Below are 26068 nucleotides of genomic sequence, written 5' to 3' on the forward strand. Positions count from 1 at the left end.
CCCACATACACACAGCACACACACAACCAATACACATACACACACCCACATCATGCACATACACCCAACACAGACACCCAACACACACATTCAACACACACACACACCCCCAACACACATGCACACATACCAAACACACACACCCAACACCCAACACACACACACCCAATACACACACCCAACATGCACACACACACCCAACACACTCAAACACACCCAACATACACTCACGCACCCAGCACACACAGAGGAGTCCTTCTCTATGCTGCTAACCTGAGCAGCCTTCTCTATGCCTCCATCGCATCTCACAACTCTATGGCTTACACTCCCCAGTGGCCTCCCACTGCACTTAGACAACAATCTGTGAGGGTGATGTGAAGGTGCAATATTTATGGGGGGCAACTCTGGGGCACAGTGAAAGGGGGTGAAGGAGAAAAAGCCTGGATCATAAAGCCAGACAAGACTGGAATGTGAACGTAAGTTAGCGTTCAGATCCTCTGGCCTTAAACCAGCTTCCCAGAAATTGGGTTGGAGTTGATTGTGTCTCCAGGCAGTTGACTTCTGGTTTATTCTAATTGGCAGTCCCTCAGGACTCAGTCACTGCAGCAGTTACCCACTAAGAAAAGACTAATCTTTTCAAATGTTCTCCTCAATTTCACAAAATAGATGCTAAAAGAGCACCCTCCAGCAGAAAGTCTGGGGGAATGATTTATCTCCAAGGCTCTTTTTCTATAACAGTTTTGTTTCGCTTAGATGAGATTCCGTTTGGTTTTCTTTTTGCTGATCATGGATATATACCCCAGAGAAATACCAGCAGGCCTGGAGAAAATAGTCTGTCCGAATCATTTTGGCCAGAATTCAGTGTGTAGTATGGTTTCTTCACATAAGGTCTTAATCCTTAAGGACAAAGAGGATCTTGTAAGACAAAAAAGTTCTGGAAAGAACAAATACCAAAGAGGGAACAGCACCTGCCAAGGTGTGAAGTCACAGGAGGGGTTATTTGGGAAAGGGGAGCCATTCCGCATGTCTGGAGCATGACTGTGAAGGGGATGGGGGCCTCCGGAGAGGAGGGCTGTCTGGGAACAGGGGAAGTTGGAGCAGGGGCTGGAAAGCAAGCTTGAGATGAGATAATGAAAGATCATTCATTCAAATACAAAAAAATCTGGATCTGGTCTGTGGATAGTATCGTGAAAAAGAAATTGAGTAAGATTTGTTTAGAATTACACAACAGGAAGAATAATAATCTCCAGTAATAATGTGAGCGCATACTAAAAGTCAGTTGCCAAGGTTCTCTGGTCACACACTTTAATGTTCTAAACCTTAACGAACATTGTGTCGTTTATTTTCATCTTACAGAAGAGGCAACTTAAGGTGTTACTGAACTTAAGTGATGAAGCTGGAATAAAATTCTAGTTGTCTCCTCTCGAATCCATGAGTATAGCCATAAAACTATGTTGCCTGCTATAATCATTCTCTTGAAATAATGTCTAAAACAGTGATTTTTAAAAGACAACGTCTAAAGAATAAATAAGGTCTAAAACAGTGTCCCTCCAAGGACATTTGGCAAAGCCTGAAGACAGTTTTGGTTGTCACCCATGGAAGGCGCTGCTGGCATCCAGTGGGTAGAGGCCAGGGAAGCAGCCAACCTTATGCAGTGCACAGGACAGTCCCCACAACAAAGAATTATTGGTCCCCAAATGCCACCAGCGCCCAAGTTGAGAAGCTCTGGTCTCAACATGTACTGTATTTGATCAGTTTTGTTGAGCGAGATTGTAAATCTTTCCCTCCTTGACTGTTGTTCTAGAATGAGCACAGGATTTGGCTCAGAATACCTATCAAGAAGTTCAGAATTTGAACATCTGGCTCTGTCCCTTTTATCCCATAAATACAGGACAGTCCCTTAGACCTCGCTGGCCTTGGTTTCCATGGATCAATATATAAAGAATAATACCACCTATTTTACTGAATTTCTCTTAAAATGCCAAAATAAAATAATATATATGAAAGTGCGTGATAAACTACTAAAAGCTAGATATTTTCTAGTAATTTTTACTTTAAGACTGCCAAAAGGGATACATTCCTTTTTAAAATCTATGTTAACACCACTGAAGGTTTTATAAACCTTATAACCTTTCACTGATATGTATTCATTTAGACATTATACTTATTTGAAGAACTCTAAGTGTAAAGGGAGACACTGCTTTAGCTAGTAGTACAATTTGCCCTTTCAAAACAATTTCCTTTCTTCCTAACTCCCCTTGGGAGGCAGTGTGCTAGAGTGGGAAATGGTCTTTGGATGCAACCAGACCTGGTTCGAATCCTGCTCCACCGTTAACTGTCTCTGCAGCCTTGGGCTTGGGTCCGAGTCTTGCTGACTGGCAGGGAGGTGCTCACTGTGTAGATGAACATCGAGTCCATCTGTCCCACTGAGATAAAAATTCCTACCTGAGAGTATTATTGGGATGATTAGAAATAATATATGTGAATCCCTTAGAGCAGTGGCTGGCATCTAGCATGGGCTCTCTAGAAATGTCAGGTATTGTATATCACTAAGAAGAGGAGAAATGAGAACCCTCTACAATTTCCCACAGTAGCCAAACTCGTAACTCTCATTTGTGACTGGGCTTCACTTTAGAAATGTTAATGGAAATGGGGATATGCAAATGTAACCTTTTCTCCATTAAAACTTGTCACACAGGCCCACAATATTGTGACTAAATCCTCACTCTTACACGGACTATCTGAGTTGTTAAAATCACAACGCTCAGCACAGCTAAACAGCCAACAGATCATGACTATGTTCAACAGTTCGTGACTGTTCTGCTCATACGCAAACAAAAAGTTGATGCATTGTCACAATATCTTATCAAGCTTCTCCATTGAAAAGAGTCCCAGGACAACTGGAATCCTCACAATTTCAAACTATTTTCAGCAAAGCTTTATGGTGGCAGACATGGCTCACTTTGATTGCAATCTAAACTATTTCCATTGAGGGCAGGGCTGTGTGGACATTATTAAAATGTATGATAATTTTAATCCTTTAGAAACTCTGAACTCAAAATGTTTTGAAGACCGTTCCGATTTTGACTTTCATATTTGGAGTCATGAGGAAGTAGGCGATTTTGTTTTTCATTTGGTCTTGTTGATGCAGTTGGGAAGGGTGCAGGGGTGATGGTCATAAGAAAGTTAGATAGATTTTTTAAAGAACAAAATGGAGATATTTACATTCTTGTTGACCAAAGAGAACTTATTCAACAATTAACATATAAAAGTATTAATATCTTAATCCTCATTCCTGGATAGTTTGTAAACAAAAACAAAAAGCTGCCCTATACAATTTTTTTTTTTTTTTTTAGACAGTCTCACTCTATTGCCCAGGCTGGAGTGCAGTGGTGTGATCTTGGCTCACTGCAACCTCCGCCTCGCGGGTTCAAGTGATTCTCCTGCCTCAGCCTCCTGAGTAGCTGGGATTACAGGCACCCACCATCACACCTGGCTAATTTTTGTATTTTTAGTAGAGACAAGATTTCGCCATATTGGCCAGGCTGGTCTTGAACTCCTGACCTGAGGTCTCCCAAAGTGCTGCGATTACAGGCATGAACCACGGCGCCCGGCCTGCCCTATACAATTAATCACATTTTTTCAAAACACCAACATGGCTTTTATATAAACAATAGCACTAGAATGATGACTATCTGGAAAGCAAGCTCAATGGTTATACCATTTTTAAGGAAGAAATGGCCTTCTCCAAGCATAAGCTAAGAAAAATTAATTCCCCAAACTGTATCATAAACATTAATTCATTCAACCATGATTTCTGGTCCTGGCCTCATGATGGAGCAGCCACAGATCTCCCTGGAGACGTGCTCGGCTCATGGAGAACTAGAAGGTGCTCCACCCAGCCAGCAGCTCCTCTATCCAATCAGGTAATTCCCTTCTTATATGAAATCTGTATTATTAGTTACACCCACGTTTTCACAAAAGATTGAGGCAACTCAGACAAATTATATATGAGATAAGATGATAAAACGGAAATGAAAAATCAAGTACACTAAAGAGAGAGAATTCAAATGTTATAAACACAGGGTCAGCATTCATGCCTGATCTGCATCAAATTTGATTCTTTCCTTACAAGTAGCCCTGACAACAGGAGAGAAATGAACAAAGGCGAGAAGGGGCTATTCCTGTTCATTCAGTGAAAGGACAGAATCCCCACTGGGAAATTAGGGGGCAGGGATCTGAGACTTTTTCTACCTGCCCCTATATTTGTGATAAAGACTCTGGTTAGGACACTGGGAAAGACTGAAGAGTGGCCCCCAACGTTATCCAGGTCCTAGTCCCTAGAACCTGCTAATGTTGCCTTCTATGGCCAAATGGACTTTGCAGATGTGATTCAGTATCCTGAGGTGGGAGATGATCCTCGGTTATCCAGTGGGCCCTAAATGCCATCATAAGTGTCCTAAGATGAGGGAGGCAGAGGGAGACTGGACGCAGAAGAGGGCAATGTAACACTGATGCATGAGGCCATGCTGCTGTGTTGAGCATGGAGGAGGGTGCCACGAGCCGAGGGGTGCAAGGAATGCAGCTCTACAAGCTGGAAAAGGCCAGGACAGTTTCTCCTAGAACCTCTAAAGGGAGCCTGGCAGTACAGACACCTTGACTGCAACACAATGAACTTGATGTTGGATTTCTGGCCTCCAGAACTGTATGAGAATAAATGTGTGTTGTTTTAAGCCAGCAGTTTTCGGTTAATCTGTATTAGCAGCAGCAGTAGAAATCTAACACAGAAGCCCATCTGACCCCAGGACACGGTCCTTTTAAGCCTGGAAAGAGACCACCCCACTAGGGCAAGAAGGTGAGAGAGGCCAAGAAGCACCACCTCTGTTGCCAATTTGGAGAGTCTTCGACGTGACTTTTGATTATAAGGCCGACTCTTCCATTGATTTACTCTGACTTTCTGACCACCTCTCGTTCATCTAAGAGTTGGAAATGCAATTCCCCTGAGCTTCAGCTTATTTCAGTAGGGCCCAGTAGCTTTCACCTCTTGCCATGTTCCTGCAGGCTGCCTGCCTGTCTGCTTTGTCTAAGGATTCAGTCAGGAACCCTCTCACTCCTCCAACCAATGTTTAATGGCCACTGTGTGCTTGTCCAATGGAATACAGTGTTGAACAGAGCAAAGGTTCCTATTCTTGGGGAGCTGACTTTCGACTGGTCACTGGTCATTAACATTATTAAAAGAGCAGAATGTATTATTTTTCAGATAGTGATACATGTGTAGTGGGTTGAAGGGTGTCTCCCAGAATTCATGTCCTCTTGGAACCTTAGAACGTGATCTCATTTGGAAATAGGATCTTTGCAGATGTAATTGAGGTAAGGATGGAAATGAGATCAGACTGGATTGGGGTGGCCCCTGAGTCAAAAGAGAGTGTCCTCATAAGAGACAAAGGAAGACACAGACACAGAGATAGGCAATATGAAGAGGAAGGCAGGGGCTGGAGTGATGCAGACACAAGCCTAGGGACACCGAGGATTCTGGCCACCACCAGAAGCGAGAAGAGGGGCAGGACTCTCCCTCAGCGCCTCTGGAGAGACGCTACACTGCTCACACCGTGATTTTGGTCTGGCAGAATCAATTTCTGTTGTTTTAGGCCACCCAGTTGGTGGTGCTTTGTTATGGCCACCACCAGCAAACTCATACAAGTGGGATGGGAAAATAAAGCCAAGTAGAGACAGGGACATGACAGTCTGCGTGTCTGTAGGTGGGTGGGGGGTGGGGGGTGGTTATTATAAATACGGAGGCCAGGGGAGACTGCTTCAAGAAGGTGACACCAGAGCTGAGTGGAGGGAACATTCCAGAATAGGAAAACGGGAGTAACAAGCCTCTGAGGCAGAAGTGTGCCTGGCATGTCAGACAAGAGGTAAGAAGGTCAGGGGGTGAAGAGAAGTGAGTTCCGGGCCCTGCTGGGAGACCAACAGGGGGCCCTGATGTGTCCCACATCGCAGGCCTCTGGCTTCTGCTCCAAGACATAGGGAAGCCACTGGAACACTGGGATCTGAAACTCACATTCTTAAAGGATCCCTTTGACAGTGGCTGCCTCGATGCGTGCATCTGTTGACTCTCATAAACTGCAGGCCTAAAATCGTGCATTTCTTGGGTATCAATTATACCTGAATGACGCTGAGTTCTGGAAAAGGGCCCCGCTGGATGCTGGGTTAAGAACAGATTCTGAGGGGCGGGGCAGGAGCAGAGAGCAGTGGTGGGGCCGATGGTGGCTCAGCCCCAGCAGAGTCAGAGGATGCTGAGATGCGTGGGCAGTCTGGATGCCATTTGAAGGTAGAGCCTGCAGGAATTCCTGGAGGGGTGCATTTGAGTATGAGAAAAGAAAGAGGCCCTCTGTGAGCCCCTATGCAAAGCCGACTCCATGCCTCCCACCCATATCACTGGGGGCCCACTGCGCAGGTTAGTCAGGGAAGGCCACCTTGTGGGGACTGTGGGGACTGTGGGGACTCTTGTTTCACAATTAGGAGGAACAATTTCAACTAGCAAGTTTTCTCCTGGCTGGTAAAGTGAAGAGAGAAAACAGTAAAATGATGAGAAAATTGTCTGTTTCTGAACTAATGGATACTAAGTGCCTTACATTAATCTTAGTCAAGTAATGGGCTTCTTCTCTGAATTCAGTTTATCAGAACTTAGGGGTGAGGAATGATGTAAAATGATTAGTCCCAATTTATGCTATTATTTATCATATTTAATTACATGTAGCTTAAATATTAACAAATTTCTGCTTCTATATAGAATATTTAGGTCCTTTAGAAGACATAAATATTCTCAAAGACCATTAGATTACAATGGATATCATCAATTATGTCATAATACCTATGCAATATCCAATTAACTTTAAAACAGCATTTATTCATTCATTAATGCAACTAGACTTTTTCAATATAAATATGCTACAAAATGAAAAAAATAACCTCGAACATGTAAGAATTTAGTTGCCCTGGAAATTCTAACAGGTTCTGTCTGGTGGTAACAGCCCAAGGGAAAAAATACAAATTAGTGTCCATAAACTTTACTTTGTACAGCATGATGACTTTATAGAAAATGTTTATATTCGCCACTATGTATCTATTTTAAAATTAACGGCCCATGATGTTTCTTAGAAAATCACCTGGAGCTGTGAACCTGGAGCATAAACAAGAGGGAAGGGATTTGATGCCCAAAATACTCGGATTAGGAGATTTAAGAACATTTGAGCAGTGGTTTTTACTTTGTTGATATCAGGATAAGATCAGAATTTTGCCTTAGGATTAGATTAAGAATTTGAGAAAACCACAAAGGCCTTGGTCACCCTCAAAATGTTTTATTATACATACATATATATGTGTGCATGTGGGCACATGTGTACGTATATGTGCAGATCTCTGTGTATAATATATAGTGTGTAGATATTATATATGTATAATACATATAGTATGTGTGTATGTTTGTATTTATGCACACATATAATGCATATATACACATATAATATACATATTACAGGAAACTTGATATATAGACTTAAAATATATTGTGTATAAACCATAGACTAGAGCACACTTTCTTATAAATTTGGTAACCATACCACTTGACAATTGTCCCCGAAAAAAACATAAATGGTGCACTTGATGAATCTCTTTATGAAAACTTAACTTCTGATAGAAACCACAATGATACAAGTAGATGCATTCTAATAACAAGAACACCATCTCGGCCGGGTGCGGTGGCTCACGCCTGTAATCCCAGCACTTTGGGAGGCCGAGGCGGGCGGATCACGAGGTCAGGAGATCGAGACCATCCTGGCTAACACGGTGAAACCCCATCTCTACTAAAAATACAAAAAATTAGCCGGGTGAGGTGACAGGCGCCTGTAGTTCCCAGCTACTTGGAGAGGCTGAGGCAGGAGAATGGCGTGAACCCCGGGGGGCGGAGCCTGCAGTGAGCCGAGATCGCGCCACTGCACTCCAGCCTGGGTGAAAGAGCGAGACTCCGTCTCAAAAAAAAAAAAAAGAACACCATCTCTTGAGATTCCACACTAAGCTCTGTGTTTCTGGAAGTGAGAACCTGTCCCGAAGTACCCGTCACAGTGTCTTTACAGTGTGAATCATGAACGCATACTTTGGGGCTGATGGTTTACCAGAGTCTAGTCTTGGCTAGAACATGATTTCACAATATCCATTTTTGGTTTTCATCATCATCACCTTATCTTAGTTCTTCGAAGAATGCCAACTTAATTTATCTCAGATAACATTGAGCAGAGATACTTCCTCTAAAGAAAATCTTAATAGAATCTAACAAAATGTGGTCTAATTTGGCCTAACATTTGGTCTCTGTGCTCTCCAAAGCTCTCAGCCTTTAGTATCAAACAGTGGTTCCTGCCCTGAGATTGTAGTGGGCAACACAGTGGGAGCAGAATTATCTACCAGAAAAAGCCTGTTATCTAAGAAGGAAGAGGGTACTCCTTGTTCTTGTTTTATGGGTTCATTTCCTGATAGGCCATGTGGTGTGGCATTCAGGACGAGTGTACTTCAGAAACCAGCTGCTAGCAATGTCACTGCCATCCAACCAAGGGCATCAGGATCACACCTGCGTTTGAACCAAGCTGGGCTTATTGCTCATAATAAGAAAGGACTCACACCATGGGGAACCATGGGACATTTTAGTAAGAGGGCGTTGAATAGACTCACAAAATTTGACTTGTTCTGGGTGTTTTGGGAAGATTCAAAGGAGCAAGGCTCTGTTCTGGATTGGGTGCTATCAGGATGTAGGGTAAGTTTCATGGTCGGGGGGCTTGAAGAATCTTATCTAGAAGGAGAAAAAACTGAGTAATGCTCAACCTGTGATTGGCCAAGAATGAGCAGTCATTCATATCAGCCAGGCTACTGTGAGTTGTGTGGTCATTTTTGTGGTTTGGGGGCCATCATATTTTATATTCATATTTACCATTCGTATTCATATTTGACACTTCAGTATAATTTTTGAGGAATGACTTCATGGATTACATGAGATTGTTTTAACCTGAAATACATTAGGAATGGGAGGAAAGCTTTTGAGTGTGGTTGTTTAGCTGCTAGAATAATACAAAAACAAAACAAAACAAGAAAAACACAAAAATCTAAAGCCATTTAATTAGATCTACAGTCATTAGTGTCCATGTCAAAAAACAACCAAAACACACTCATCTATGTGTATTGCTTCACTTTGTCCTCAAAGAAATCCTAAAGAACATATGAATATTTGGGCATATTCTTAATATGAGGATAAAAAGGGCTACAGTGTCCAAGTGTCCATTCATAATTATTTCTCATTACTAGACATTAAAAGCAAATCAATTCCATAGGGATTTTCTTTGATCATATTTCAGAGTACTTTGCTATAAAACTTTTAACTTACCTCCATTTCCAGACTCTGCATTTCTTTAAATATAAAATGCGGAGAATATTTTCACCCTTCAGTTTGAATAAAATAACCAACAATGGACCATGGGTGAAAACGCTGTTGAAAGGCCCAACTATAGTTCATTGTCTTGGATGATTCTATATCTGTACAACTGAATACATAAGCAAGTTTTGTTTTCAAATGCAACAATAATAAAAAATAATATTGATTTCAATATAATGGTACCCAATTACCTTTCATTTCTACCCATTGATAAAGTCTTAGACTAGCCTTTTTCTTACCTCTGTGTCTGCTCAACTCTAAGCAGAATGTGTATAATTAATTTGAAAATTAATTGAAAGTTTGCAGTGAATTTAAAGGGTGTTATCTTTCACTGCTGCCATAGATCTCTATAATTTTTTTTTTTTTGAGACAGGGTCTTGCTCTGTTGCCCAGGTTGGGGTGTGGTGGTGTGATCATAGCTCACTGTAGCCTTGAATTCCTGAGCTCAAGTGATCCTCCTGTCTCAGCCTCCAAAGTAGCTAGTACTACAGGCACGCATCAACACACTCAGCTAGTTTTTAAATTTTTTGTACAGACAGGGTCTCACTAGGTTGCCCAGGCTGGTCTCCAACTCCGAGGCTCAAGTGATCCTTCTGCCTCAGCCTCCCAAAGTGCTGGGATTACAGGCGTGAGCTACTGCACCCAGCCCATAGACCTTTATAATTTAAAATGAGGTAGAGGGGTGCAAAGGGCAGATGGAAGAAGTTTGACTACACCATAAAGACTAAGCGGCAGAGACACATAGTTTTGTTCGTGCAAATAATAAATGCATCTATGATCTTTTCACTAATTAAGAACGATGGTTTCTTTATTAAGCATTTTAAAAGTTCTATTTCCATAGCACCAAACTGAAGCCACTAGGAAAAAAAAAGAACTTGGGTCTTTAAGAATGTTGGTTTACTATTTAAGTGTTGTACAGATTTATTTTTTATAAATCAAATATTTTTTATTTGTGAGAAGTGACTGAACACAATCATTGGCCGGAGTGTTTCGGCTGCTTGACTTTATAGAACTTGAGTTTCCCAAACTTTATTGGTTCACAAACCTCTTCTTATTTCACAGGGTGCCCCTCGGTCCGAAACAAATGCCTGACAGTTCCATTTAGTAAGTTCTTAGGTCTGAACAGCTTGAATCATCTACATCCTAACATGTCTGTGCTTTGGGGCACTGCAGAACTTCTCAAAACTTGGAAGCAGACAATGCCATCTTCACATCCTCTCCTATGCTGACTGTCACTAGCACTTGCTTCATATCACAGAAACCTCTGAAAATCCAGGTATGCAAAGTGATGACATCATTGAAAGGAATGTGGCACAGCTGGATTTTGAAACTGAACTAATGAGAGCTCATGTTTCAACCTGGTTTCAAGATACCATATTTATCTTGAAAATTTTAAATATCCCTCGGAATCCCTCAAATTTCCTGTGTTGCCCTGGGACACCTTGGCATCTAGTTTGGAAACAGAGCAAACGAATCGTCCTCACGACAGCTGTGACCTAACCATAATGAAAAACTTCAGCAAAATGAACAATTATTGGGAGAAGGGCAAATTATGTGTACATGAATAGGAAGGTCGTCTTGTAAAGTTTATACTCAGAATTTCAGAATTCCAATTAAGTGACACAGTAGCTAAGTAAAATAAATAAAAACTTGTAGTTTGGGAAAATAGACTTACACTCAATTTCTAAAAATTTGCTTATGTAAATGTTTTGAAATGTATCGTTTTATGACTTTGAAAGTCCTAAATCACAGCTTTCCTTAACAATTTTTTATATATTTAAAAATACTAAAAATTTTGGGGAAAGTATCAGCATTTAGAATCACTTTATCTTTTTTTACATTAGCAAGAGTACAGTAGAATGAGATCATGCAATGTTCATGACAAAAACACCATTTTAGCGGCAGTAGCATTACTGAAAATGCTTTATTATATTCAGTCTGTTCTTCGCTGCATCAAATTGCTCTTAATGTCTTCAATCTTGTACGTGAACTTAAGGGACCTCCTTCACACCCATTTGTTGCCCTTTCTCCAGATCCTTTGCTGGGCTGATATGGACTTAGACTGCAGAATGAGAAATCAATGAGAGACTTGAGAGCCAGAGAAAGCAAACAAACTCAGCAATGTGAAAACTGCTGTCAGGTCAGTGTAACAAGCAGCTCTTTCTAGATTTCACTGCACTGCAGTTCTCAGAAACTGGGGGTGGGGCGGAGATTATACCTTAGTCCTATGTCTATAGACAACTGTAGATTTAATAATCAGGGATTATCTCCTGTACATAACATTATTTTACAATAAGCACTGGCATAAGTTCATTTCTTACAAGTAGAAGTCAATATAATGCAAGCTCACATTTAAGGAGCATGTTCTGTGTTGCTAAGAACTGCTCTTATGCCTTCCTCACTTAATGTTCACCACATTCCAATCAGGGTGGTGCCATAAATACTCCATTTTACAGATGTAACATCTGCAGTATAGAGAGCTTCAGCCACTTGCTAGGAGTCTCAGAGATCATCAGGTGATGGAGGCAGAATTAACCACGGGCTCTCTTCAGAGCCCACAGTCTTACCCAGGTGGCTCACTGTCTCATCAAACACTTTCTGTTACTATTTTTATAAGCCGCTGCAAGTTGGGCACCAAAATGAATGTATACCCCTCAGTAATTTCATTAGGATAAAGTAAAATTCATCTACTTTAGGACTAACACCATGTTTCTTATGGATCTTTCAATTATAATTGCCTTCTCCCCTCTAAATCAAGAGTTGTGTAATTTAAGAATAGCAGTATCTCACACAAAGATATTTTATGTTGCTGACTTTTATAAAGCAATGAACTATTTGCAAATAAATATCTCTGTTATGCTTTCTCCATTTATAATCTCAGGCAACCTCAGTCTGAGGTTATTCCAGGGCCCAGGGTCAGGAGATGGAATAGAGAATAAAAGGTCACACCTGAAGAAAAAAAACATCAATGCTCTCAATCAGTTCTTACACCTCTCCTTTTCTTTTCTTTTGTGATCTGTCTCTGAATTTTATGTGGCTTCTCGTTGGGCCCCATTTGTTCAAATTCCTCCCAGATTTGTCATGTCCTGCCTTTCTCTGGCTTTTGTGAGTTAACTGTGATTTATTCAATTAAGGACTATTGATATGGTTTGGCTGTGTCCTCACTCAAATCTTCTCTTGAACTGTAGCTCCCATAATTCCCGAGTTTGTGAGATGGATCTGGTGGGAGATAACTGAATCATGGGGCTGTTTCCCCCATACTATTCTCATGCTAGTGAATAAGTCTCACAAGATCTGATGATTTTATAGCAGTTTCCCCCTTTTGCTTGGCTCTCATTGTCTCTTGCCTGCCGCCATGTAAGACATGCCTTTCACCTTCCACCATGATTGTGAGGCCTCCCCAGCCACATGGAACTGTGAGTCCATTAAACCTCTTTTTCTTTATAAATTACTCAGTCTTGGGTATGTCTTTATCAGCAGCATGAAAACAGACTAACATAACGATGATGTACAAATACAATAGACCATCTAGATAGCTATGTCCATAAAGAGTTATGCTATTTGCTGGTGCAATAAATAAAACCTTCTGGATAAAATATTTTTGCTGATTTGTATCATTCTGCTCACCTTAGTGTTCTCCTGGCTTAAATCTCCCAAAAGGGATTTGCTAAGCCGATCAAAATCGACTGGTTTGATTTGAGACAGATATTTTCTTTAAACAAGGTCTGATACAAAACACCTTTCTGTACACTCAGTATATTTAATTTTTAATGTTTACTTACTTGGTGTAATCTATTGCCTTGACCCAAAACTATTTGGTATTTTTTATTACAATCCATTATGACTAAAAAAATGCTTTACATCGAGTGGCTATTTAGAAAATGATGACTTTCTAGTCATCAAATTTAGTTAGTTGAAACATTGACTGGATTTTTAAAATTTACTTAAATTACTGCAATTTTAATACACTCAGTTTAGTAGAGTGATGGGCTTTACTAGTTGCTCAATAAACATTAGTAGTCAATCCACTTTTCTTCCCAGAGCCTGATTTTCAGACAAATTAAATGACTTGTGCAAAGTTGGTAAGAGAAGCTCCCATCACTTCAAGTTTCCCTGAATACATACCCTCTGCTCAATGTATGAAGCAAAGCCCACCCTATCCTGGCTGTGGTTCTCAGGAACCACATATCCAGATAAAGGAAGCTGGATGTGATACCTGAATGTGTCTGGGCACAAAAGAATAATTTAATCATAGGTAGAGCAAAGAACATGGTTCCTACCTTGCACAATAGAACTGGGAACTCTCAAATTTTCTGGTGCTCTTTAGGGAATGTTTTTGACTGCATTTGAATAGGTATCAGAGGTGCAGGCTGTGGTCAGAGGCAAGATCTCCAAGAAGGCTTTCTTCTACTAGGTCAGAGAAATGCCCATTTCCTAGGTTCTGAGAACATTCAGATTCACTGTACAACAGTGCATGTCAAAATTACAAAGTGGAAGACGGTCTAGAAACGTTTTTTACACTTCAAGAAGTATGAAATGCATAAAATACTTTTCTGAGCTAGGAGAAGCAGGTATCACCCTTACTTTTAGACTTGCAAATTATAAGGCAGGGCAGCCTCCCTTCCCAACTAAGAATTATCTGGCCCAAAATCTCAGTAGTGCTGAGGCTGAGAAACCCTGGTGTATACTGATATTATGCACATTTTGATAGCCCAGAACATAAACTGTAAGAGGCACTACATTAAGTCAAAACACCGTCAATTCAGCCCAACATCTTTCTCTGAATAGGACCAAGGGTTTGGGTTGCTGTTGTAATTTAAAATTTGTCTTTGGAGTCACGCCAGAGCTAAAGGTTTAGGGATGCATTTCAAAACATTTTCCCTCCATCTCCTATTATGTTTGTGTCATCTATGAGTTTTTTCCTAAATATCCCTTGACTTGTTTATGTTTCAAGTCTTTACAACACATGAGACTTTAAATTTACTGCCTATTGTATGATTTAATACTTCCTTGTGGTAAATAGAAGAAGGGAAAAAGGTCTGAATTAACAATTCCTGGGGAAAAAAAACTAACTTCATGAAAAATGTCCATGCATCTCAGTTGCAGTGAGGACTTGTCACATTGGCCCATTTCTGCAACAGTTGGGCCTCCAGCTGTCTCTACACATCGTTTCTGGAGAGCGGACTTTGCACTGGTTTTGCACAGAGGCCAACCAGAACTTTCGACAGGCAAGTGTGTGACACAGAAGCATCTTGAAATCCTAGCATTTTTTCCTGTTCATTAAACAGCTAGGGAGGTTTCAAACATCTTTCAAAAAATACTTTCTTAGAACTAAAATCACCATAATATTGTGACAGAAAGAAAAATTCAATCTTGTCTCATGCTCTCATTTTCTTTGAAACACAAAATCCATACTTGGCTGCGACCACAAAGGTTACGCATTCTATCTAGTAGGATGCAGATGAAGGAAGGCACAGGCACGGTTATCATGGAGGAACACAAATCTTTATCAGGTCTGTTTCTTCAGTAACTACTGGGGAAAAAAGTAGCGGGAATAAAAGACTGGTTTCTAAGCTCCTCCCAACATCAATCAGTCACAAGAGCTGGAAACTCACTTTCCATAATACTCCCATTGCTGGAGCCACGGCCCCAGGCCTCATTACTCTTGCTTTGAAAACGGTGATGGTTTCCTAATGGGCTCTGTTGCTCCAGGCTGTAGCCTCTCCAGTTTATCCTGCACACCTCCGTCCCTGCTAGGCTTCTAAAGGCAAACCCCAGCATTTTATTGACCTTCTAGCAACCCTCCATTGCGCTCCGTCACGGGACGTTGCTTCAGAACAGCCCTGCGTTCTGGCTGCTGCCTCCTCCCTGGCTACACTCCTTGTGCCTGTGTGCTCTTTGGTGCATGCCCTGTGCTCAGGCCGAACCGTCTGCAGTTCCCTACTCATGCCAAACTGTGTTACTTCCTCCCCAGCTAACTTGGCCCCATCTCCTACCTGGCAATGCTGGTTCTGCTCCAGCATTAGCACCTTTAAAACTCCTTTCCTAATGACAAAAACGTTGATAATATTCCTAGATCGCATTTGTGTGTTGACATAGATACATAAAACCCATTTGTGGGTCACACCACTCTGAAAAAAATGCTGTCTGGTTTTTGACCCCATGAAAATTTCCCCAGCCTCTCTGTGGCAACCAAGGAGAATGTGTAGCACTTGTCACGTTGAAACTTGACACTTATTTGTGTAATTTTGTAATGATAATTTCCTCCACTCAACAGTAAACTCCAGAGAGCAGGGTTCATGCTAAGTTTAACTCATCATTTTCTTCGCAGTACCTGGCATACTTCTTTGCATATAGTAGATACTCAATGAACAAATGAAACTATTCCAAGATAAAGTCATCTCAAAGATAAAAATAAGAATGATGACAGAAAGAGTATATATGCAATATTACATATGTACTAACTTATCAGTCGCTTGCTCTCTGGCTTACCATAGCTCCTCCTTAACCCCATTCATTAATTCAGCAAACATTTATGGGATACCAATGAGGCATAGTGAATAATATAAGATCACTGGCCCCCAGGGGCTATGGATGAGGAGGTCGAGATGGGATAAAAGGGTGAGCAACATCAGTGTATGCCAGGGTTTCTCAACCTCAGCACTACTAAGATTTGGGGCCAGATAATTCTTGGTTGGGAAGGGAGGTTGCCCTGCCTTATAAGATATTTATGCAACATGCCTTGCCTCTACCAATTAAATGCCAATAGCACCCTTTTCCCCCAAGTTGTGACAACTGAAAAAAAGTCCAGACATTGCCAAATGTCCCCTGGGGAGCAAAATTATCTCTGGTTGAGAATTAGTGGTGTAAGGTAATATTTCTGATACAGCAAGAGAAAGGTCACAGGAAATTAATCTCTGTATGACCTCTAGTCATATTACATAGACCTCTGTTGGCTTATTTCTTGCTAATAATGCCAAATGGTGTAGCAGTAGGTTTTCTCCACTGAATCTCAGTGACTTTTGGTCCAGAATTGTGTTGTGAAAGAAAGAAAGAATGGGAAAGGGTGTGCGGTAATTACCTCTTGTTTCCTTGGTTCAAGCACCTAAGTGAATAATTAGCCATTGGCACATGTGACAAGGCTGCAGGAGTTATGGGAATATTCTCAGAGTTCATCACCATGGACCAATTTACTATATTAGTCCATTCTCACGCTGCTATGAAGAAATAACCGAGACTGGATAATTTACAAAGAAAAGAGGTTTAAGAGCCAGTTCTGCATGGCTGGGGAGGCCTCAGGAAATGTGCAGTCATGGCAGAAGTCACCCCTTCACAAGGCAGCAGGAGAGATAATAAGTGCCAGCAGGAGAAATGCCAGACGCTTATAAAACCATCAGATCTCCTGAGAACTCACTCATTATCAATGAGAACAGCATGGGGGAAACCACCTCCATGATTCAATTACCTCCCACCAGGTGTCTCCCAAGACACATGGGGAATATGGGGTTACAATTCAAGATGAGATTCGGGTGGGGACACAAAGCCAAACCGTATCACCCATCCTAATAGGGGCCTGATGGTTGATGGGCTTTCTACATCATGTCCTGCCTCTCAGTGCCCCATGAACCTTGCCAGGCAAATGAATGACCATTTTCTGCTGGCTCCTCACTTATAGCTCTGCAGTACTGCACTTATTTAGATGGAAAGGCACCTGACAGTCTCTGTGCTAAGTAATTCTCCTCACGCATTTCAACATCACCATCATTCTCCTATTACTCCTCCAAGCCCTCTTCCATCGGGGAATAAAGCTGGTGCAGCACTTTCAGTTCATTGTACTCCTGGGGGAGAATAATGCTCTTCAACTGATCTGGTGTCTCAGTCAAACTTAGATCTCTCTGAAAGTCAGATCCTTTCAGCGCAGCATCCATGAGCACTGTGTTGGCAGGAAACGAGACTCGTACCTTAGGCTGAATGGATTTCTTCTAACCGATCCCAGACATTAGAGTAGTGCAAAGTCCTGCCCATTAGGGAACCGGCATATGCTGCATCTTCACAATGCCCACAGGCCAGGGAGGCAGCAGACATATGGCCCAAAGAGGGACTGGAGAGCCAACCAGGCCCAAAGCATTTGGCAGGGCTGGCTGGGCCCCTGCTCTCCTTTCTTTTCTCTCCCTGGCTGCATCATGGCTTCTATCTGGTCATCCAAAAATCTTTTAAAACATTCACTCATCAACATTGCTATTACTGTTCACAAGCTTATGCTCAGGCACCAATCCGTTCCGTGAATTTTTCAGGGTCACACAGAAACACCTTACAAAAGCTGAAAAAGACTTCCATGCCCCTCCAAGGCAAGCGAACCTGGTCACCACTTCATCCTTATTAGATTAAAATTATCTAATCTTGGTAAGTTTCGCTTTGTCTACTCTTTTCATTTTTGCACAGAACAGGATTATGTGTTTTTTTCAATTTGGCAGGTTATGAAAAACACTCATGAGTAGTTTCTTCACCTCTGAAGTGGAAGAAAGTCAGTTTTTCTGAGATTGCAGAATTTAAAAAATAATCAAAACCTAAGGATTTCAGGTCATTATTAACAGAACTCCTATGTTTAGATTTCATAAAGTCTTGTCAGAGGTGCATTTCAACAGAAAAATTCTGTACATTATCCATATCTCTTTTCTTTCTTACTTCTCATTTCCCTCTGCACAGAAAAGATCAGCTAATTAGGAGATTCTTATGTCTCCTTCCTATTCTTCATCTATCCCCAATATATGAATCAGTGTATCCTTTGTATAGGTCATGCTCTGTTTGGCTAGGCTACAGTTCCCAGTGATTTAATCAAACACAAATCCACGAGTTGCCCTGAAGGTATTTTGTAGTTAGGATTACCATCTACAATCAGTTGACTTCAAGTCTAGGAGGTTACCCTTAATAATATGGGTGAGCCTTGTACCATCAGTTGAAAAACAAAAACTCAAGACTTCAGTAGTAACTCCTGCCTGAGTTTCCAGCCTGATGGTCTGCCCTGAAGATTTCAGACTTGCTAACTCCCACAACTGCATGAGCCAATTCCTTAAAATCAATCTCTCTCTTTCTCCCTCTCTATGTGTACAGGTGGGTCTCTTGGGATGTTTATTCTTGGGATATACCCTTTTAGATCCTGGCCACCATGCCAAAAAAAAAAAAGATGGCACCATGTAGAGAAGATGCTGGGTCAATTGCCCCTGCTGAGCTCCCAGTTGACAGCAGCTTCACCTGCCTGCACCGGATTGTGCCATCCTGGATATCCAGCCCTGTGGGACCATTATATGATGCAGCCCACTGACATCTCACTGCATGCTCATGAGACGGCCCAAGTGGGAACAGCCCAGCTGAGCCCAGTCTACACAGAGAATCATGAGAGGTGAAGATTCACTGTTCTTTTAGACACTACGGGTTGGGGTGGTTGGTTATGCAGCAAATGGCAATGACATACAGGAAGAGCTTTTGCTATGCTGTTCTCGAGTCATGTTTGCATTTGAAAAAGAGCTTCTTCAAATAAGTCAGGAAGATAATGCAATGTGTCCAAATAGCACCTGGATTTTGCTGAATTCTTTCTCATCAGACAGGAATAAAAGATCTGAAAAGAACCGCTTTGTTGAGGCCATCAGTTTGTTGTTAACAACCCTCAAAGTCAGCCTGGAATGGATTTAGCTCACTGTATGAAGATTGTGGACCCAGAGAGCTGTTCATCTGCTGTGTTTTTTCACTAATATTTTTTAAAGGGATAAACACATTTTAAGCCACTTAAAAATTGTCCTAAAATGGAGATATTGCAAATACTACCTAATTTTTCCAACTCATTTATGACTTTCCTATGCAGCTTTGCATATAGTGAGTGAAATAATATATCAGTCTGTTTCGTTACATGCCGAGATGGCCCTTCCTTGAATGATACGTTCATATCTAATATTTGCTGCTGTGAAGTGATGGAGATAGGAATGAGGAGAACAGACCATAGGAATGAGAAGAAACATAGCAGGCAGGCGAATATATTTTAAATAGACAAAGACTCCTGCTGAGAAGATAAGTGGACAATATGTTGTTTCCTGGTGTTTAGACCTGTTTGGAAGACCCTGTCTATATGACGCTATTAAATTACAAATTTCCACTGTAATGTATAAAATAATGACATATTTTAAATTTGTTGCTTCTTCCAAAGACCTCTATTTACACACTAAGAAAAATGGCTTAAAACACAAGGTCTCACATGAAAACCCAATGAAATAAAACCAGCAAAATTATCTTTCACAATATCAAAATATTTAAAAATTTCATGTAGGCCGGGCGCGGTGGCTCATGCTTGTAATCCCAGCACTTTGGGAGGCCGAGGCGGGCGGATCACGAGGTCAGGAGATCGAGACCACGGTGAAACCCCGTCTCTACTAAAAATACAAAAAATTAGCCGGGCGTGGTGGCGGGCGCCTGTAGTCCCAGCTACTCAGAGAGGCTGAGGCAGGAGAATGGCGTGAACCCGGGAGGCAGAGCTTGCAGTGAGCCGAGATTGTGCCACTGCACTCCAGCCTGGGTGACAGAGCGAGACTCCGTCTCAAAAAAAAAAAAAAATTTCATGTAATATATGTAAAAAGAGGACAATCACTGTCCTAATCTGTTTTGTATGACTATAACAGAACATGCATCTGCGAGGGCCTTCTTACCACATCATCCCACAGTCGAAGGGGAAAAGGCAAGAGAGCACACACAAGTGAGAACCCACTCTCACAATAATATACCCGCTCTTGACATAATGACATTAATCTATAAGCCAGTCACCACTCAAAGGTCCTACCTCTCAACAAGATAGCACTGGGGATTAAGTTTCCAACAGAGGAACTTTGAGGGACACATTCAAACCTTAGCAATCAATAATTTGAAAAAAATTCAAGGTGACAAGCACAACCATCTTATTGGCAATCATTAAGGGGGTAACATAAAATTTACAACTATAGGGAAGTATAATAGTTGAGTTGGTGAGTAAAGACTGAATCCACACAAAGGTTATTAAATTTATTCTAACATATCCATAATTACGACGGGCCTGAGGGCAGGACTCTCAAGGTTTTAGCTGTCATTGGCTCACACATCTTGGAGGGATGGGTCTGGCTCTGTGCATGCAGGTTGATACTAGGCAGGGGGCTAACATTTTCAAGATGACACCCAGCCACAGTCATGTGAATGCTTGTGTGAATTTATACTTCACCTTGGCCCAGAAAGGACTTGGTGGGGGTTTCCTCTACTCTAACAAAAATTAAAAAATTAAAATTATGGCTCTTCACACAGAAGCAAATGACACAGGTGGCATTAGTGACAGTGATATTGGGCTGGCCGTCTGTCCCAGCCTCTCATCGGTCTAGGCCAGATCTCTCCGTCTTGCCCCAAGACAAGGGGCATGGGCTTGAGCCTCTTTATATTCTGGGAGTTACTTCCTCCAGAACTCGCTGAGAGAATACTTTATTTGTTATTTGTTGCACGCTGACACTGTGCTTAGGATCTGGCAAGCTACCCAATGTCCTCCCGGGTGCTGTGCAATCGAGACTGACAAATACCCAATTATAAAATCCACCAGCTGAAAAGGCAGTTAACTCTCCAAAGGACAGAGTCACTTAGCATTTTTATTTGGCCTCCATCTCAGACACTAAGGCAGCCTCTCAGTACCCTGCTGAACAAACCAAGGGTCATGTGTTTCTCTAGCTCTGGATGGTGGGATGCCCCGTGGGCAAAACATCCTTGTGTCTCACCCACCCCAAGGTGGATACAGGGGATCTTCCACCACTGCAAACCTTGGTCTTTCTAACCTAAGTTAGAATACTATAGTATAACCAACTAGTATTGGTAAATGGGAAAGAAAGGGAGAGCATGGGAAATAATGGATTTTGCAGCTTTTATTTGAGAGTGAATGGGCCCACAATTTTCCCTTCCTGAAAGTTAACTTGAAGTTGAAATAATGGGGTGATACACCGTGAAACAACTCAATGACTACTCAGTCCAGTAGTGTTAGATAAATATTTAAAGTTAAATATCTCATGTAGAAAGTCTAAGTTAATCATAAAATCAAGGTGAGTCAAAACATATCCATGCCTTAGTTATTTATTTCATAATTATCTATCATAGAGATCAAGAGTTTCATAGGCACCTGTTAAAAAAGATAGCAGGCCCCAGGTGGAGTCACTCATGCTACAGTTTCACGTTACCCATTGAAACGTAAGTTGTTTACGTGTAAAATCTGACCTTCCCAGAAGTCAAGAGAGAAATGATGGCCACATTTCCAAACAAACCTTTCAAAACTAAAACCAGGAGATTTCACAGCAACCGACCCACCAAAAGGGCCCAGTCAACTGGAGCAACATAATAGGGAAGTCTCCTCTGCTTAAACCCACACCATACTGAGGGTAACCAATGTGCTTTTTGCACTCTGCTGTCTCCTTGTTCCTACTAAAGCTGCCTTACTGAAGACAATTGTTCTGAGATGCCTGGTGGAGCTCCGTACTATTTTCTAGACTAGATGTTGCCCAGTTCATGAATCATTAATAAAAGCCAATTTGATCTTTGAAACTAAATTTGTTGGCCAGGCACAGTGGCTCACGCCTGTAATTCTAGCACTTTGGGAGGCCGAGGTGGGCGGATCATGAGGTCAGGAGATCCAGACCATCATGGCTAACACAGTGACACCCCGTCTCTACTAAAAATACAAAAAATTAGCTGGGCGTGGTGGTGGGCGCCTGTAGTCCCAGCTACTCGGGAGGCTGAAGCAGGAGAATGGCGTGAACCCAGGAGGCGGAGCTTGCAGTGAGCTGAGACTGCGCCACTGCACTCCAGCCTGGGTGACAGAGTGAGACTCTGTCTCAAAAAAGAAAGAAACTAAATTTGTTGAAATTGTGTTCTTTGCCACATATTTTCCATTCACAGGCTGAACTTCTGATTTCCCTGATCCCCCCAACTCCTTTCAACAACATAGACTTTTAGAAACTTCAAAAAAGACTTTTCTTGCCAAAGAATCATTTATTTACATACAGCTTGACATGCTCTAGAACGAATTTCCGATGGCTCTCACAAAAGCATAACATTTCAGAGGTGAAAGAAAACTTGATGCCCACATAAGTGCAACTTTCACCTGAAATGTGACCTTGGATTGTAGAGCCATCATCTGTGTGTACGACAAGAGAACACCTCTTCTAGCTGGCCCACTTCCATTCAAAGATGACTTGATTCTAAATTTTCTTTTTCCATTGACCCAACATTGATATCTCAACCTACTTGGCTTTATTGATGACTTCTGAAATCTTTCAAGATAACTAAAAATCTCTTTTGTATAATGGCCCATTTCATATCTCAAATATGAAATGCATTTCAGTATTTAATTTAAATGTATTTTAAATAGAGCAACCAAGGAAATGATTAAAGAATACTATAATTACAGAGTAGAATATTTAAAGCCAGTAAAAATAATGTGTTGAAAGTATACTTAATAACATGCAAAAATGCTCATGAAATGATAGTCAATAAAAAAAGATATAAATCTATAGTGGAACTATGATTACAAATTGTGTGTGTGTGTGTGTGTGTAAGGTGGAGAAAGAGTGAAGACAGAGGAAAAGAATGAATAAGAAAATGAAGAGAATTTAAAAAGCCTGGGAGAGAATAAATGTGAATAGTGTTATCAGTGGTGGCACCATGAACCACTTGTAAAATACATCTTTGTATTTTCCAGTATGAGCCTTGAATTCATGCCTTTCCAGTTACTGTGTGTATCTCTGCACTGACACCCACCCTATACTCTTTACAGTTAATTTAATCAAATACCAAGTATTCCTCAGCTGATGATTTTGAGTCTTTTGTCTTCTAAACACACTCCAGTTTGTGCATGTGTCTGTTTCTGGAACTGCCAATAACTAGACACAGCGTCCCAGGTGTGGTGTGAACAGCTCAGATGCAGTGGATTAGGGTCTCCTTTGCTCTGGACAAGGTCTTTCTTTCCATGCGTTTGAAATCGTCTTCCCTCTGGTGGCACGTCATCTGTAATCTCACGTTCACCTTCGAATCAACTAACATAGATGTTCTTTTAAAACATGTTTTGCTAAGAGCATTTTGATAAGTCTTTATTCTTATTTCTGGCCATCAGAATGACCAATTAACTGAAATACTTATTTCAATTATTTGGTCTGATCTAATATATAGTTTAAAACACAAGGAGAATTGTCAATTTTCCAAAGGATAGTCATTTCATATTATGGGTTGAATTGTGTCCTTCAAAAAGCTATACTGCACTGGTGAATCCAGAACCTGTGAATGTGACTTTATTTGGAAACAGGGTCTTTGCAGATGTAGGCAAGTTATGAGGTCGTATTGGATTAGGGTAGGCTGTGGCAGTGGGCATGGCTATGTTCTAATAAAACTTTATTTTCAGAAACAAACAGTGGGCCAAATTTGGCCCATGGGATACAGTTTGCTGATGACTGCTGAAACTGTTTGAGGAAGATAATGGTTTTACTGGGTTCACAGGTGAGGGAAGTGAGGCTGAAAGTTTAAAATCTTGTAGAAAAATCACACCGTGAATACAGGGTAGCCCTGGAGTTTCAACTGACACCACATCTCCAGAAGCCACCGTTGTAATCACTTGGCTACACTGTCTTAGAGGCAAGAACAATTCTGCACTTTTGTTAAAAGTATATTCATTGGCTGGGCATGGTGGCTCATGCCTATAATACCAGCACTTTGGAAGGGCGAGGTGGATGGCTGGCCTGAGCTCAGGAGTTCAAGACCAGCCTGGGCAATATGGGGAAACCCTGTCTGTACTAAAAATACAAAAAATTAGCCAGGCGTGGTGGAGTGTGCCTGTGGTCCCAATTACTCAGGAGGCTGAAATGGGAGAATCACTTGAGCCTGGGAGGCGGAGGTTGCAGTGAGCCAAGATTGTGCCACTGCACTCCAGCCTGGGTGACAGAGTAAGACCCCGTCTCATTAAAAAATAAATAAATAAATAAATAGCAAGCTTTTCCAATACCTATATTATCTTGGCAAAAGAACTATATCAACAAGTTCGAAGCAAAATAAAGACAGGCTAAATTTTATTAAATCAAAAAAACTGCCATAGGTTATATATTTTAGAACTATATTATCTTGGCAAAAGAAAGGTATTAACAAGTTTGAAGCAAAACAAACACCGGCTAAATTGTATTAAATCAAAAAAACTGCCATAAATGTTCTAAAGAAGTTACATATGTTAGAAGATTCAGGAAATTAAAATTCAGAGTTACTGAACATTAGTGTCTCAAACAATCTGTGTATAGGACTGGAAAAAATAATGTACATGAGAGAACAGAGGAAACAAAAATCTTAGGGAATCAGTGAAAGCTTGATGTACATCTCAAAGTTTCTGGTGGTTTTCCTAGCTGAAAAACCAATTAAAGGGATTTCTTTCAAGTTTCTGGGGCACACAGAAGAAACCATGAGGGTGACGTCCCACAACACAAGCCCTTCTTTTGCAGAATGGTCCCACCCTCTGCAAAGCTCCTCTCCACACTGCAGAGGGGCCTTTTACTTGCCCCCAAACCATACTCCTATATTACTCAGTAGTGTTTTGCTGAATCTTTTATTCCCCTAATACAAAAGTACTCCAAACTCTCTAGTAGCATTTGACTGAGTGTTAAACTGTTCTGCTCAGAAGACATAAAACATTAAGTTATCCAAAGTTAGTTGCAAATCACTCAGCATCACCGTATGTATTCTCTCTCTCTCTCTTTTTTTTTTTTTTTTGAGACAGAGTCTTGCTCTGTAGCCCAGGCTGGAATGCAGTGGTGTGATCTTGGCTCACTGCAACCTCCGCCTCCTGGGTCCCAGTTCAAGCAATTCTGCTGCCTCAGCCTCCCGAGTAGATGGGATTACAGGATCACACCACCATGCTCCGGTAATTTTTTCTGTTTTTAGTAGAGACGGGGTTTCACCATGTTGGCCAGGCGGGTCTGGAACTCCTGACCTCGTGATCTGCCCACCTTGGCCTCCCAAAGTGCTGGGATTACAGGTGTGAGCCACCGTGCCCGGTCATCTCTCTCTATTTTTTAAAGTACCTTTCATTTACTGGTTCAGGTAGTTTTGATCCATAAACACAAAAATCCACATTACTAACAGAATTTAGGGATCTTTAGTTGACAGAATAAAATAACTTTTTCATCACCTAACTACAGCATGATGTTGATGCCTCTCAGATCCTTCGAATTAATAACTTAGACACAAAAGGTATCGCTACCACTTGGGCTTTGTTTGAATTCTAAGTAAAAATAATTAATTTCCCAGAATACAGCTTTAGTTGAGTATGGCAAAATCACATTGGGCCAATGGATTCTGGCCTCATTTCCATAATTATCATAAATACACACAAAAGTATAAATAAAGAATAAAGAATTAACTTCACAAATACACTTGGAACAAGACATAAAGCTGCAGAGTGTCACCACATTTAACTCTCTGCTGTAATAAATGCCACAGATAAATAGAGTTAAATGGGTTAATTAGTCACCAGTGGCTATTTTAATTGCAGTATTGAAAATCAGGCAC

The 26068-nt window shown here is 41.2% G+C and overlaps 1 protein-coding gene across 7 annotated transcripts in view; it reads right to left on the reverse strand.

The window, feature by feature from the left end:
* Window positions 1-26068, reverse strand: part of CTNND2 (catenin delta 2) — a 931369-nt gene that overhangs the window by 271436 nt on the left and 633865 nt on the right. The gene's annotated exons all lie outside the window — the stretch shown is intronic.

Source organism: Hylobates moloch, unplaced genomic scaffold (assembly GCF_009828535.3).
Source record: "Hylobates moloch isolate HMO894 unplaced genomic scaffold, HMol_V3 SCAFFOLD_17, whole genome shotgun sequence".
Taxonomy (NCBI): Eukaryota; Metazoa; Chordata; class Mammalia; order Primates; family Hylobatidae; genus Hylobates; species Hylobates moloch.